Source organism: Amaranthus tricolor, chromosome 8, assembly GCF_026212465.1.
Source record: "Amaranthus tricolor cultivar Red isolate AtriRed21 chromosome 8, ASM2621246v1, whole genome shotgun sequence".
Classification (NCBI taxonomy): domain Eukaryota; kingdom Viridiplantae; phylum Streptophyta; class Magnoliopsida; order Caryophyllales; family Amaranthaceae; genus Amaranthus; species Amaranthus tricolor.
The window spans coordinates 6,015,210-6,027,006 of NC_080054.1; the positions used below are offsets into that span (position 1 = coordinate 6,015,210).

Consider the following 11,797-nt stretch of genomic DNA (forward strand, 5'->3'; position numbering starts at 1 on the left):
AGTTGGTTCCTATTTAAGTTGGTGTTAACATATTGAAGTTGGTATCTTAACCTATAAATGTTTGATAAATGCGAACTTTATTTCAAGTGAAGAACTTCAACTCAATAAGGAGGGGTGATAAAATTCGCAAGTGGATACGGTATGCCCTCTCCAATACTAATACTCACCACCTACCCCACCACCTATGGTTTTATACCCATGTCTGTCATTTTGAGTATGCATTCAAACTTATCCTTACTTGCCTATGACCAACTGATTATACCCATCATGTGTATATCCACCTTATATGAGCCTCACATTCACTCAAACTCCATATGATATACTTCATAAATCCTTACAAAATTAATTGTGCATCTAATATTGTTTAAATCATAAGATGTAATAAAATAAAAATATTCTTAATTTTTTGTCAATACTTTTGATAAAATAAAAAGTTAATATTAATTAATATATTTTAGATATAGGGTGAGCTAGGCAAGTGGGAGTTGGGTATGGGTTTGGGTGAGTGAGTATGGGGCGGATAAGACCTCAGACACATACTCATGACAAGTAGAACTATTCATATCCCTCCACTATCCATAAACGTCATACTTATACTCATTCCAACTAGAACGGATGCATTGTAAAATCCATATAATTCAACTCGTCTGCCATCCTTATCAATATTTTCTAATGGATTGACTTAACATTTAGTTTAGTTTTTATCAATAACACCCCACTACTTTAAATACCTATTATACTAAATATTAATTAAAATCATAATATTATTATCAATAAAAAAAATTATTTTATATATTAAAAATTTTAGTTTTGGTTGGATAATCTTTTAACTTTAAAAGCTTGTGGACCAAAACATAATAGTGTTTTGGGTTGCAATTATGGGATAAGATTTTAAAAAAAGTTAAATAAATAAATAAGGTGGAAGGCGGCTAGGGTTGTGAAATAAGGGGGATTGTTTTGATTTTTGAATTCTAATAACTTTCCAATTAATTAAAGAAATAATTATCTAATTAATTTTATTTTCTTAAATCTCTCTTTGCAAAAAAAAAATAAAAAATAAAAATTCCCTATATCATGGTTAGTTTTCACGACTAAAAAAGAAATCCTAATTTTCCTCTAAAAGTTTGCTTTTCCACTTTTTGCTCTTTCTTCTTCTATTTTCTTGGTAAGTACACTTTAATCTTATGTTTTTTATATGTGCAATTCTAGATAAGCATATACATGTAAATAATTTTTAAAATAATTAATTCAGAATTTTTAATAAATAAATATTGATATTATGTTTATTTTTATGATATTCATATGTTCATCTTATTTTTAAATCATATGTTGAAATAATCATGTTTTGGAATGTGATTTTGATTAATTTTTGTGTGGATGGTATATGCTTAAAAATATGTATATAAATTATATAAGTGTTTTAGATTATTTTTCTTATACAGGTAAAAATTACATATTTAAATGGTTCAGGAATTTTATTAGATCTTAATTTAATTATTGATATTGTGTAATTCATTATTGTGACTTTTAATGAAATTATGAATTTGTGATTTTAACAGAAATGATTAAGCATGAAAATTTTGAATTTTCACAGTAATTAAAGGTTGTTTTTATGTTATAAAAATTTGGGAAATTGTTTTGGTGAATCTCGTATATGTATATGTGATCTACCGAAAAATCGATGTTTCAAGCACTATTTAGCTCTAAAATGTGTTAAAAATACTTATACTACCCTAAAGATTATAAATATTGGTACCGAAGGGTATTGATATGTTTTAAATGCAATGTGGAAGTTGGATTTTCGATTTGAAAATTTTAAGTTACTATTCTTCCCAATTTAAAACTGTTGGTCCGTTTTTCTTGTTATGGAACTTTTGCTATTGTTAATATTTTGTATGTCATAAGTATGATTGATTGGTGTGATATTATAGGATAATGCTGGTAGTTAAATTACGGTAGTTGATGTTATGAACATGTTCTTACACATGTGTATGTGTTGTGTTTTAGGAAACCAGTTTGTAACTGGTACTCTTTAAAATATCTTGTGGGTAGTACTTAATATTATTTTGCTTTCAGGTACGTACACACAGTATCAATCCCTTAGTTAAGTATTTTTAGTAATTTAACCAATGGAACGAAATTATGATTTGCATGTATGAACATACATTTCATTTGATAAGTATGATTAAGATGATTTATTCTTCTTGTGAAACATACATTCTATTCTATAAGTACATATCACTTTACATGAGAATTATATATATACAATTGAAACTTATATTATTATGATACATTGGAGTATGGAGTATGATTTGATTGAAGGGTTATTTCTTTTCCCATGGCTAAGGTGTGTGTGAGTCACCACGGGGGTATGCATACTTAACCATTGGAAATCCGTACAGACCAGGCACTGTCTCTGGTAGAGGTTTGCCGTAGGGATTAGCTCTCCTTAGGTAAATCTCACTTTACTGTTGAAATTGTATACCTTTGTTTGGATACCAATGGGTGGAGTTGAAGGAGTATAACTTAACTAGTATGACTTTTCACTTTGTGATTGAACGTGACTATTTATTTAAATTATTATACAATCATGAAATCAATTTTTTACTAGCGCTTTCATATATATTATAACTTGAAACGTTGAACACATAAATCAACACTATAATAATTTCTTTTTTATTTATTTTAATAATGTTATCATATTTTATCAAGACTTGTTATCTGACGTGCACGTGTTTGACCTTAAATGGTACTACGATGATGTTATTCTTCCCTTAGTTGATAACTAGTAGGGTCCCATAGTGTAGGTGTGTAACACCCCTGAATTTCCAACCCCTTTTACGAAACCAAAATCGTGAAGGACGGGAGGAAATTCGGGTGTTACATAAAAGAAAAGGAAAAGAATTTAGATAAACGTTAAATAATAACTTTAAAAGGGTGAGTTGAAATTTCAATAGCATCTCTTCTAAAAATCGAACATGTGGTAAAGCAGTTAGCACAAAAAAAAACATTAAACTAATCTACGGCATCATTGCCTTTAAAATCTCACACCACGGCGGAATGATTCGTCGCTGGGTTCTCAAATCAACATGCCAAGCATGGATCGTGGTTCCAGTGTCGATGCTTGCTTTTAAAATGAATTAACTCCTTAAAACCATATAGAGTTATAAATTACGCAGCAGATATACAAATATACAAGGGAGGACACAAGGCCTCATTACAAAACATATACAACCAAAGTTTACAAAAGATAACAAGAGCTACAAAATCAAAAGATAACGGTATGACACAGGTTATGCTTCGCCCTCATCATTCTCCCCCAATGCAATGCAAAAGAAGCTCCAATACCTGCTACGCCTGTCTATGATCCTCCTGCTGCTCGACATTAGACCAAAGACCAATGTGTCATAGCAGGACAATCATAAAAGGTTATCAACAATCAAACATAAACACAAACACGTACACGTCAGATGATTTCATAAGGCAAACTACTAGATAACATTATATTATAAAACAACATAAGATGATTTCATAAGACACAAGCACAGATAGTGACCGTTTATCGGCACTTATACTTCTTACTTTCATTATGTTCTTTGCATCCCGAACCATGTGTTCTTGGGTGGAATGCAGGTCTTCTAGCTCCACTTTTCAAAACATAAAAACTCTTGCAAAACAGGCATAGTATCAACTCGACCAAGGCATTAACAGAGTACCTAACACATGACCTTATAGAGCTTGTCTATCTTAAGGTAAGTGTGATCATAGTCTGTAATACCCTTGAGGTAACTTAACTTAGCCACACTTCTCACTAGCATAAACTATTCTATCAATAAGTAGATGTTCTATCAATGAGTAAACGTTTTATCAATGTGTAAGCTTTCTATCAAAGAATGAACCTTTTATCATTAAATAATTTTCGATCCATGAATAAATTTTCTATCACTAAATAACTTTATATCAGTGGATCTTTTCTCTACTTCCTGGCATAGTGACACGGCCAAGGGCGTTATCGGCCACCCAGCGCCCATGGCAAAGTATGAGCTCATCCCCCCTCCAGCTGACCCTCTCGGGTCCTACCTTCGGAAAAAACTAACACACTAGGTGTAACGGCCCGGTTTAAGTGACCCGGAAAAATCATATGAAAACATGATCCCGGTTCACTAACGGACACTAAAAATTCATTTTTCACTCGGATCGTCAACGTTCAAACGGTAAAGGAATATGGTCAATGCAGGAAAAAACACCAAACAAGGAAAACAAGTCAGCGGAAGCCTTTACATACAACTCGAGAGCCTACCAGCCTCTAGACTAGCTAAAAAGTTGTACGAAATAAAAAGAAAATCGTCATAATCTTTCATTTCATAAACCGAGTTATTTCGACTTATAAACTTATTACAAAATATAACTTACTCTTGATGATTACGGGTTCTAAGCCGAGTCCTCACTCCAGCCCCCACCTGCAGTCAACCTACTGCACGTCGTATGATAACACGTAGCAGGTTCTAAAGAACAACCAATACACGTCAGAGACTTCATACATATATCAAACAGGTTGAATACAAGCATTGTGTTTATCCTAGCATGCATAGGCTCTAATATATATTCATTATTCAATAATTCCAACTTGTAACGTTGCCCGTCCTATTCGGGTCGTTCAAGTATAATCATTCATTATTAGATAATTTCAAACTTGTAACGTTGCCCGTCCTGTTCGGGTTGTTCAAGTATAAAACCAATCCATTTGGTGGAATACACTTGGGAGAGCTAATCCCAAGGCAACCACCGACCTAAGACGTTGCCTGTCCTGTTCGGATCGTCAGAGGTAAAGTATGCATACCCCCATGGTGACCGTAATGATCCAAAACTACCATGGGAACAATAATTATGATAATTCAAACCAAACGTTAACCCCTTTGGGTAACGAACATATAAATTTTCAATTTCCACTTTAACTTCTTTCAAATTATTTGGGATGTCTAATCCTTATGTGAATTACAATACATCAATTACGAATAAAACAACACTACTTGCACAACCACATAAACAATATGGTCTAAGCGTGTACCTTTAAACGCTGCAAACACACGTTGCTCAAGCACAATAGGAATTTCGCCCTCTTATAAATCGAGGTCCTAAAGAACACACACAAAACGATCACATATTAGATCGTGTTTACACATTTAATCCACTCCATACCACTAAGATATCACTAAGACTTGATAATTTTAAATGGTTACATCAAATTCCTAATGGTTCCAAATTGTAAACTTGAACCAGAAACTTAAATAATCGATTTGGACAGTTTAGAAAATTCAAATGAAAAATCCAACTTCGCCATTGCGTTCGGAACGCGTCAATTACTTTGGGTACCAAATTTCATAATTTCTAACATCCAATTACTATTTTCAATTATTTTAAGCGTTAAACGAGTTTTTGTTTTAACGCATCGGATACATAAACCAACAATGGAAACGACTAACGTTTCCGAATCGGCACCAATACCGAGACAGCAGCTGCTGTCCGGAACTCCCATTACGTTATTATTGTTATTATTATTATTTTATATATATTCATACACAAAAACCCCATCATCAAAGCATAAGAGTCATCAAAATAAAAAGAATAGGCCCCCATCCATAAGATCTTCAAGAGACTTAAAACTCCACAAATTATGATAATTAAATTAAATACTTAATTCTCTTAACAAATTAAAATTTTGTAGAGAATCATAAAACAAAAATCATCCTTCTTAAATCAAGACATATATATAAATACACAATCCTTCAAGCAAATCCAATTTTGCTAAAGGATTTATAAATTCTTAAATGACTACACTACTTGATCCATACCATTTAAATTTCTACTAACAAATTGTAATTTAGTTAGAGAAATGTAAATCATAAAAGAAATTTATTTAAATATCAATATTAACTTAATTCTTTTAACAAATTAAACTTTGCTAAAGAATATAAATCAGAATCATAACTCAATCCTTTTAACAAAATTGAAGTTTATCAAAGGATTAGTAGAGAAAATTATATATAAAAGAAAATATATTCAATCCTCCTAAAAGTCATAGGATATCATCATACATAAAATATATTTCACCTTAGAAATCTTATGAATAAAATTTATAAATAACAATTCAACTAAACTTACCCCTTGAACAAAAGATTGGATTGAACAACAAAGTTTTTTTTCTTTTGTAATGCCGAAAACAAGAGAAAAGGGAAAGAAGAGAACTTTTTTTTTTTTTTCTGATTTTTTTGTATTCACTTCAAGGGTTAGAAAGGTAAGGGAATTCAAATGAGGCTTATGGAATTAAAAGAGGAGTAAGACCCACTTAAATTGCCATAACACACCATTATGAGAGGAGTTACAAAACTCCTCCCATTCACCCTCACAACCGGCCACCCCCCTCAATTCCCTAACTTTTATTTTTTTTTAATTTAATTGACTAATTAAGTAATTATTATAGTATTGTTAAAATAGAAAAGAAAAGTCACGCGATAACCTCGTACGCGATAAAACTCGCTACTGTTAAAACTTAACTCACTTTATTTCTTGTAAATATCTATGTAAAATAATATAATTTAATAATACATATTTATTTTACTTTATTATATTATTTTCTTAAACCCGATAAATTACGAGGTGTTACACTGGGGTACTAAACCAGTGAAGAGGCCACCATATTGGGGTTTGCAAGGCCCGCATGGTAACACCTCGGTCAAGGGGCGGTATTGGCCACCTGACGCCCAATGACCCAAGCATGCTCATACCCCCCTTATGGTGTCCCGTCAAACCTCACCTAAGGGACTACTAAATCAACCGGACATAATCTAGTTGAGTCACGCCAGCTAATCATAATCTAATACTTTATCAGATGAGAATAACTTCCACTTTCGACTATTAATGAGCACCCTAGGATAGCAGCACGCCAAAACCCACTGAGCCACTCAATAAAATATGAAATTCACCTATAAAGAAGTCATTCTAACTCCAATTAAGGCATAATCTAATTCTTAAATAAATAAGGGGGTGGTTCCCGCCTTCTATTAACAATCTCATTCTCTAAACTATTCTAAGCGCAAGGATTTCATAGTCGATAGCTCTTCATATAAAGTGTACTCACTAGTACCTCATAGTTTCGATATGATGCATACTATCACAATAAACAATAATGTCTTAAAGCAAATTGCATATAAGGGTTAGTTACTGCATGTACGTACCTGTAAGCGTCACTACACGATCAAAAGTCACAAAATCACCCAACTAAGGCTCTACTTTCCTCTTACGAAATTGGCACCTATATAAGTTATGAGTAGAACTAATAAGTTCCCTTAACTACTTTGCCATACCAAACTAAGTACCAAAGTAACCGCTATCACCCATTCAGCATGAGTTTCCGATTAATCTAGCACGCACACAACTCATTCGATACAAGTCAAAATCATTAACTCAACACAACGTAAGACCTTCCCATCCACTAAACCAACAATCAAGTAAGCTTTCACAACAATTTATGGCGATTTTCTTTAAACCAATGAGACTCAAAGTGTGAGGCCTCATCACTATGAAATGCCCTAGGCTACTAGCACTTGCATAACAAAATCAATACCAGCAACTTATAATGATATTGATGTTAGTGATAGCCTTGTGATATAGTTTACTACAATGTACAAGATTACTCATGATGTCAAAAGGGCATGAAAAGGAGCACTTCCCCAAATAATTTGAAACAAAAATGGCAACAACGGTTTCTTCCTACTTCAACAATGATGGTATTCAACTTTAATAACCACGACCATACCACAATCGACTAACAATAATACTCAATTATAACAACAATATCCACCATCATCTTTATAATACAAGTGACAATTAACACCACTTTTTGTGACTAATACTCTCAATTATAACAACTATTATCACCTATTCACAATCAAATCACATTTTCAAAGCTTCTACTAATCTATTAAATTATAAAACATCCTCAAACACAAAGCGGTACAACTATTATCATTTTCATTTCTACTCTAAACCCTATCTCATGATTATATTCAATTCATTAATCAAGTTCTTACCCATAAGAAGATTTAATAAGGAATGATGAAAAATCACTACAAAACTCATAAACTTAATGAGATTCTAGTTAGAACAATGATAAAAGAAATCAATGGAGGAAGATGGCTTACAATGGGAGAACTAGTAAAGGGTAAGATTGTAGGTGGTTGTTGCGGTGGTGGAAGACCAAGGTGGGGAGTTGGCGGCACTAGGGGGCAGCCGGCTGCTGTGAGAGCAACACGCAGCCCTGCTCGCTGCTAGGAACAAGCCACGCAGCCCACTGTTGCTCGTGGTTGTTCGTGGGGAGGAAGAAGAGCTGCCTTGTTGTTGTGGCTACTGGTTGCTGTTGTGGAGGAGGGAAGAGAAACTAATGTTGCTGTGGGGCCGTGCAGCAAGCTAGCCAGTTGTTGGTGGCGGCACAGCTGATCACTCGCGGCGCAAAAGGAAAAGAGAGAAAGAAGGAGGAGAAGGAGGGGAGTGACAGCTAGTTTGAGCAACAAGGGTTTCATGCCCTTATTATTATTATTATTATTATTATTATTATTATTATTATTATTATTATTATTATTATTATGTTTATTTATTTATTTATTTAATCTAGATTCATTTTCTTGCGAGACTCAACTAAGAAACTCACCATTGCGTACTCACACATTTTAATAAAATAATAATTTTAATTCGAACTTCTTTATTTTAGAGATCGTAATTGTATTTTTAATATAAGTATATCTTAATATTTAAATTCGTAAATGAAAGGGATTTATTAAAAGTACTTCTAAATTGATTCAATATAATTATAAAATCCTCAAAAGTTATTAAAATATTAATTAATGACGTCAGAAAATCTCGGGGTGTTACAGACTACCCCCTTAAGAAAAAAGTTTCGTCCCCAAAACTAGAGTAACAAGAGTACAATTCATGAAAATTTGTATTTCTAATAACTCAAGAAGGTGTTTTAACTATTTTAAGCTCAAGAATTGACTCAAAAATCGTGACTTTATTGACACTATTAACAAAAAGATACTCAATCTATCAATATTTTCATGCATATCTCATTTCGAGTATTTATAATCACCTAAATTGGCTCAAATAATTAATCAAAAGCATGTCTATATCACACCAATTGATTCAAACAATCAATCAAAAGCATGTAGATATCACACAGATAGGTTCAAACAATCAATCAAAAGCATGTAAGTTTGTAATAGGTTGTTATCATAGACGCGAAAATGCGTGAAAGCGCAGGAGAAAATGCGTGTAAACGCGCAAAATTCTTTCGCATCCTACCCCTTAAAACTTAGTTACGACCCCGTAACTTTCCAACCTTGAAACATAAGCAGGAATAGTGTGGTTAGACCATGGAGCTCTAATTATTTAATATCTCTGATCTCAGTACTACACACCTTAGTATCTAGCAGAAGCAACAACAGTTCCAACTACTGAAGAAAAAGACAAAGGTTCGTTTTGTTTGGCATGTATGAAAGAAACCAAGAACCCAAATCTAAAAACCCCAACCAACTTTACCAGTTCAGACCACTATTCATTTTCGAACAACAGACCCACGTGTTCAAATCAGATTGAACACCCACATTTCAGAATCATCCAAAGAACCACAAATAAAGCCAACCCATTGCAACCCAAACCTAAGGTGGGCGCCATTAAAGATCCGGTTAACCGAACCGGCGACAAGGCTACCTTTGGCCAGCCAATACATATCACAAAATTTAGAGGGAATGACGAGTTATTAGCGCATCATAACACAGAGAGAAAGAAGGAAAGAGTTAAGCCAAAGAGGGAAAGAATCAAGGGTGAAGATAAAGGAAAGTCCGAAAATAAAGGGAGGGTTCATTTCTATAAAAAGCTCCTTTTATAAGGAGGCAAACTTTTCAAAACCTTCTAAACCTTTCATCAAAAAAGGACGTGGTGTTTGTCCAGTACACATACCCCAACATAAATCAATAAGGCCCATGTACAAATCTCAGCCCACAACTATTTTTCCCACACCTCATAAATCCAATACATCTTGGATTTTTGACCGTAGGGCAACAAATACCATGACCTCATATCCTAACGATGTTTTATCTCATAATCCTGCTACTCATACATATGTCAAAATTGCGAAAATTTGAAATAAATGAGATTATTTATCTACTTAATTCCAAATATAAGATTCGGGAAAACTTATGTCCCAAAATAAGATTCCGTACGTCCAAGCCTAGCCTCGGGTAACTCGCTGTTACTAACAGCGAATAAAGGGAAAAAAAAATTAAAAAGTTGAAAGTCGCTGTTACTAACAGCGACTATCGGGTTTTTATTTTTTTTTTATAAAATTTAAAAACTAAACTAGCCGTTGTTAATTAGAAAAATAGCCGTTAGGAATGTGAAAATAGCCGTTGTAATGTTGTTGTATAAATAGGTCCATCATTTCTCATACTTCATTTTATCCATTCTACATCATTCTTCTTCTTTTCAATCAATTATTAAAGTTAACATAAGGTATTTTGTTAGTTTTATTATTATAAATGTAAATATTATTTTTGAAAGTTCACTAACGTTACTATATTATATGTATTATGTAGATGTCAAAGGCGCATTGTATTGAAGAGCTTTGTGATTGTGGTTATGAAGTTGAGATTAATACTGATTGGAGCGACTTCGATCCAGGGCGTTGTTGCTTGCCCTTTCTACTTGGCTAACGGATTAGGATGCACATACTTTCGCTGGATTGCTCCGGAGGGTACAAAATGGCAGAGAGACTTAATAATACGGCTTGAGAAGGAAAAACAAGAGCTTAAAGATGAGTTATTTAATCTAAAGAGACAAATAAATGATATGGCACATAGGAAAGAAGAGACTGAAAGAATTATGAGAAAGTTAAATAAGCCTTCTTAGTTACGGACGCTAGTTTAACTTAATGCATGAAGTATGTAATTGGATTTGGATTTGTTGAACTTGCTTGAAATTGTGTTGAATGTTGGATAGCAACATCCTTATTTGAATATGATTGTATGTTTGTTTTTGATTAAATTCATGCTGCATTGTTCGCGGAATGATTCATCGCCCAAAAGTCTGAGTAGTTAACATCAATTCACTCATAATAAACGTGTGATACTACGGTAAAAATATATACATCTACATATATGTTACAATTTACACACAAAAGACCAACAGTTACAAATGAGTATGTACAAATGTTCAATAATTACAAAACTATTGTAATGCTAATCCTCCTCCTGTACCCTGTCTAATTGTGACGGTTTACAACGCCTCCTACGATAGTAAGATGCAGTCGCATGACGCTCGGGTAGGGGAGGGGATTGATAGTGTGATGATGTGGCACCCTGTGAGGACCCGACACCGTAGTCCGGGCACGTTAAGTCAACCTCCTCAAGATGAACGTCGGGGTGATGAGGAGATGACTCGTACTCGTACGTAGTGGTGTGGGGCGCAGTCACTTCCGGAATGAAGTGTTGAAACTGCGTGCCTAGGAGTATGCCTTGGGCAATCTCCCGTACGGGCTCCTCTTGGGAGGAGCCGATGACTGATGCAATGCCCTGTGCCTGCAGTAAGACTTAATTATTAATGAAATGTTTAAAGTGTAAGTTGTATGGATGATAATCAATGTTGAATAATACTTACAAAGTGTGTCATCGTCGGTGCTGCGGGATTGTACTGGGATTCCGCCAAGATACCTCGTGGTGTCATTCATCGGCGAGTAATGGAGAGG

General features: G+C 33.9%; 1 long non-coding RNA gene across 1 annotated transcript; it reads left to right on the plus strand.

The window, feature by feature from the left end:
- Positions 1-953: 953 nt before the first annotated feature.
- Positions 954-11,596, plus strand: LOC130820196 (uncharacterized). The gene is made up of 3 exons (XR_009045128.1): positions 954-1,165; positions 2,008-2,076; positions 10,650-11,596. It is a non-coding gene; the product is annotated as an uncharacterized LOC130820196 (long non-coding RNA).
- The last annotated feature ends 201 nt before the right edge of the window (positions 11,597-11,797 follow it).